Below are 5,661 nucleotides of genomic sequence, written 5' to 3' on the forward strand. Positions count from 1 at the left end.
ATGTCAGAACCAAATTGCTGATGAAATGAAGAAACTACCTGTGTTCCTGAGGGCTAGTGGCATCAGGCTGAAGGACAGGGCCAGGTGAGGTGAATGGGTCAGATGCTTGTGAAGTTCTTTATGAGGTGCTGCACATCCATCTGTGCATGCTGTCCTAGGCACACTGGAAGAAAACTGAGAAATCCTAACAAATTGTGTGAGAAATTACATTCCCTGGGTCTGAGAGGCTGGTCTCCTCACAAGCATTATGTTTTACAGGAATCCTTCTGAGCCCTGAGCTGAAGGACATTTTTCAGTGAGCTGCTTCCTTGTGCATTTCCCAGTGCACAGCTGATGTGAACAGACATGGCACGTCAGAGCCTGGAACAATTTCCAGTCTGGGTGCAGGTCAGCAGCTATGCCATGTCTGCAGAGCAATTTGGCACATTTCTAGTTTAACCCAGTAATCAGATCAGCTTCTTAAAATGATTTTTTTTTCAACACTCCAAGAAAAGCAGTCTACTTCAGCTGAAAGAATAAAAGACTCCTCTCTCAAAATACTGGCCATAATGTGGGCACTTATTGAGAAACTGCATGTAGGAGTCATAAACCAAACAAAGCAAGATCAGTCGTACAGAAAACATAGCCTCAGAACAGGAAAGGCTTATTTCAGGGTCATTACCCAAAATAATTTTTGTCTGTCTGAGAAAAAATCATGATATTTAGGAATATGTCCTGGAATGTGAAGTATTCTTCAGTTCTAGGAAGCAACATAGTTATTCTGCTGATTGATGCAATATCAGTGTTTTGAGTAACTAAAGGATAGTGGTTCCTTCCATTTAAAAGGAACACTTGGAGGCCTTATTTCTTAAACCCACATGCCCTTAAGGAAAACTGAAACCTTTGAGGACTTCACAGCTTGCCTTGGGGCCATGACTCTGTAACTTCTTAATACTGGATTACATCACATTTGAAGTAAAGTAGAGGTAACACTGCTTATTTCAAAGTGCTTATTAAAAAGATTGAAAAAAAAAAAAAACAACCCTGTCCTGTGGGCAATACCTACATAGTAGTTATTACAATCTTGCAGACTCTGCAAAGGAATATCTCTCAATTCCAAATTTACTTGGATCTGATCAGGATTGAAACCATTCGGATCTGGTTGATAGATAACAAACACAGATAAATTGCAAATTCTGCCTGTACAGACTCACCTGTGCTATGTCTCCTGTTATCTTGGAGATATTCTTTGACCCTGAAACTCCTCACTTAACGGCTTGCCTTTACGTCTCTAGGGCTTAATCTGCTGAAGTCAGTGAAGTTTTGCTCCTGATTATAGTGGGGCATGTCTGGGCTCATCTATCAACTCCATTGATGGAGTTGAAACTGCAGATTTTCTTCTGCCTCCTTATCTACACCTTTGGACTGCAGTTAAACTGTGCCAGTTTCACCCAAACCCCTGACTCCCCTTCCTGCTGTGCTGCATGCTGCCACTTCAGCTCCCTTTGGGATCCCCATATTTACTTAAGTCCTGTCTTACTTATTTTCACTCCAGGTGAGAACAGCTGAGCTGCTTTGGACCATCTAACCCGTCCATCTACTCTGCCTCCAGCAGGAGCCATAAGCAGACTTGTATCAGTCAGTTACTGTAGCTTCCAGCTGTTTTCAGCTCAGAGGATTTCTCGAACCTGCTGGGGTTTGCCTGTAGCATGGACCCCTCCAAACACTTGGGTGAGCATGTAAGCTCCTTGCATTCTCAGTGTGCTTTGGAAAGGACCTCTTCAGCAGGTCCACTGCCTGCTGCATGAAAAAATTCTTCCTGTTGTTTTCTTTGATTGTCCTGGAGACACAATCAACACTCGATCCTTACCCACTCTCTTTCGTGTTATTAATGATTTCAAAACTTTCCTTGTAGCATGTCCCCCTCTCACCTCTTTTCCAGCTCAAGAAGTCCTACTCTCCTGCACTGTTGCTTGTACAAAAGTTCAGTCACACCTTTGGTCATCCTGTTATTTGTCTCTGAATCTTGTCCATCTCTTCTCTATACTTTTTGAGGGTCCAGAACTGCACAGAGTGTGGGTGCAAAATGGATTTACACAGTGGCACAATGATGCTTTCTACTGTATTGGCTTTTCCTTTTGTAGTAATCCCAAACATTTATTTGTTCTTTGATTATTGCTGAGCAGTGATTTCATGTTTTCAAGAATGTGTACAGGAGTTCTACCAAGGCCTTCCTCCTCAGTAGAAGCACTGAGCACAGAAACCATTATTTATGCATGAAACTGGAGCTGCTTGTCCTTAAATGCATCTGTTGCTTTATATCTGTCTAGACTGAATTTCATTTGCCATTATTTGGGCTGGTCATTCTCTCTCTTAAGGTCCTCCTTGAGTTTTTCACCATCTGCCTTCATATTCCCTACCAATAATTCTGTATTATCAGTAACATTTTTGACCTCCCTGCTCACCTCCTCTTGCAGCTCTCTGCTCTGGCTTCGCTCTGCTACTCACATCAGCCTTTTCCGTGCTTTCCCCACTCCAAAGAATCACTGTACCTTCAGATTTCTTCACATGGACCCATCTTCCTTCATGTTTGTCATCTGCAGCCTAAGCCATTCACAAAAGCCATACTCTTTTTTTTTTTTTTTTTTTTTTTTTTTTTTTTTTTTTTTTTTTTTTTTTTTTTTTTGTGCTTTGTACTCTCTTTGTCATGTGGCTGTAATAACGTCAGACAGAATTGTACCAAACCTTTGGTGCCTGGAGGAAGACTGTCCCAGGCCTGTTGGGAGGAAAAGAAGGGACAAGACAGGATATTCCTGCCAGGCAACTAACTGAAGTAACATTTAGGAATTTCCAAAATTATTCATGATGTCATTTTTAGTTTTTGAAGGCTATAGAAAATAAAGTTGTGGATTTTTGTTAACAGGAAAAAGAGGATTTGTTATCCTTTTTTGACCCTAGTGGTTAGCCAAAGTTTGGATTGTTTCAGTCAATTCCCTTGTGTCAGGATTGTTTCGAAACCTAGCTGTTTATTTACAAAGAACAGGCACTGCTTTCTTTGCTTAACATGAGGAAACACTTTGCTCGTAGCTCCAAGCTCTTTTCCAGCAAGTGGTTCATGCACATTGTTTGTACTACCAGGCAATACCCGGCGTATCTCAGCTCCCTCAGAAGACTTGCATCACGTGCCTGTGTTTTGGATGGTGGATCCTATTGTTCCAGATAGTTTATTCCATAAAGGAAGTTAATTGTTCCCCTTTGCCTAGAGAGAATGAATAGGGCTGCAATACCTTCTGTTTCCAACAAGCTTTAACATGATTTATGGTGGAAGGAACTTCATAAGGAGCCAGTGGTCTTCCAGTTGTGTTGATTTTTCAAGAAGGAGCATACTCAACCTGAAAATTCTTTTCTTTACTACTGTCTTTCACCAGTAAAGCACAGTTCAGCCATGAAATGCCTCCATTCCCCAGACATCCCAGCTCTGTGGGGATCCTAGTAAAGTCAAGCCTTGCAGAAGTAATAACATGAAATTCCACCATTGAATGCAATTTTAGCCAAGCTCAAGACTCAGAGATTAACCTCCTTGCTAGGCTTCCCAGTGGAAAAGCTGAAAGTAGTACATTGCACTGTTTCTTGTTTTCAAGAATTTTTAAGTGGACTGTCTCTAATGAAAAGGTTGGGGAGACAAGGAGTTAATTTGGAAATCAGAGTTGGTTTCAATGACATTCAGAATTTGCCACATCCTTTTTGCACTACATAAAAAGCTTTCAATGAGTCTGTGCAATTCCAAAAATGCATGTGGCAACAATTGACTTCAGCTCCTGGCTCCAGACCTTTGCCGCTTCTCCATGTGGGAAGATCTCTTGGTCTTTTCCAGTGATTTTTTTTTTCCTCATGGGTATGGAGTGATTTTTTCCTGCTCCATTCAGACTGGTCCATCCTACAGATGTCAACACGTGTCTGAGCACCTGAGGGAAGTGATGCAGGTCTGAGCAAACCTCCTGTAGCATGCTCACATTGTTATTATGTTGCCCAACACCACTGCTCATAGCCCCGCTCAAATGCAGCCTTAGAGACCAGCCAGGCACCATGGCTGTAATTCTCCAATCTCTGCAGGGTGTAACCCAACTCGTCTCACAGCAGGAGGGGCAGCATCACTCCTGTAGTCCAGGGATTTTTTGTTCAGTGCCCTGGTTTTTCCTGAGCTATCTGCTAGCAAGACATCCTCTCTGCTCTGTTTCAGAGGAAACAGCAGAGAGGACTTGGTAACAGCACTGAGGACGTGCTGACAGCAGCCTTCTGCTGCATATTCTCCACTGCAGAGGACAGAAACGCTTTTTCTCAAGAGACAGCACCACTTTTCTTATTATGCCTGCTGCTTCTCACCTTCCACTTTATGAGAGGACGTATTTCCAGCTTCATGTATGCATGAAAGAGCAAAACCAAAGACGCCCTCCAGTTGTGTGACTGATGTTACAGCATGTTACCTTCCGTGGCAGCACAGCAGCTTCCTTGCTTTGGTGCATGTCAGCACGAGTGTGAAATAGCCATGGGCAGCATGATGAGCTGTTACAGGTGCCTGAGAGCTGTCTCTTGACTGTAATTTTGGTTGTTACTCCTCTTTAGGTTTTTCTTTACCTCCAGCATCTCAAAGAGCAATTGTCTGTCCAGGGAGAGAGTGCCCAGGCCCCCTAACACAGAGATGCTCTAAAAGCATGGTGCATAGACCTTTTTCTACATAAGAACCAAAAGTGAGACCTGGGCAGCTTTCTGCATGCATCACACATGTAAGCTCACAGTTAACACAGCCTAAGACAGGGTTTGATGTGTCAGACAGGATCGTCTGTGTAGCCGGAGGTGAGCAAAGACAATTTTGCTAAATCCCCAAAAGCTCATGAGTTTATCCCAATATTCCTCAGTATATTCTCTGTTGTTATGCCTGGACTGATGGGAACAGGAGAGAATGGGAGCTGTTGCCTATAGGAAATGCTCTCTTTCTGCAGAGGCTGTTTGTGACTGCCATCCTCATTGTCTTGCAGAGCGCTCTTGTGGCAGGAAACGCCTGGTACCTGCTAGACTGCTTCTGCCTGAGGAGCTCTGCCAGCGTGATCCAGGGCTGTACCCATGCAATAATCCTTCCCTAGCCCAGCCCTGATGTTTTTAACAGCTGAGCACTAAATTTAGGTATTTCTGCACAAGGCACCAGCAAGTAGGGATGGGACCCTGGATGATGTTTCTTGAGAATACAGCAGCCAGCTCGACATCCAGGGAGGGAAGAAGGTTGTGGTGTTACCTGCTGCTTTTAAACCCCTAGCACCAAGAGAAGGGGGTCAATGGAAATGAGACACCCTGATCTAAGAACAAATGACTGACATTATCCAAGTGCAAAATGCCTCTACGTGTGCAAGATGGTTCTACAACAGGAAATGGGATAAGGGCTGGTGTTTCAATTGACTTCCTATAACAACCATCAGCAGCTACTGTTTTCCCAGCTTTTCTCCAGTGATCCCAGGCTTTCAAGCATTTACTAACTCATCAAAAATCCTCTCTTTGGATAAAATTTGACACACAAAATAGGAATTTATAAGGAATACCATCACACCTTTTTTTCACCCAAAGAAGTCTGACAGTTTTCCATTCTTGTTGTGTGGATTCCTATTCTCATTTTGGGGATTTCTTCTGGCT

This window comes from Empidonax traillii, unplaced genomic scaffold (genome assembly GCF_003031625.1).
Source record: "Empidonax traillii isolate 1590-97213 ecotype Southwest subspecies unplaced genomic scaffold, ASM303162v1 scaffold277:size2070623, whole genome shotgun sequence".
Taxonomy (NCBI): domain Eukaryota; kingdom Metazoa; phylum Chordata; class Aves; order Passeriformes; family Tyrannidae; genus Empidonax; species Empidonax traillii.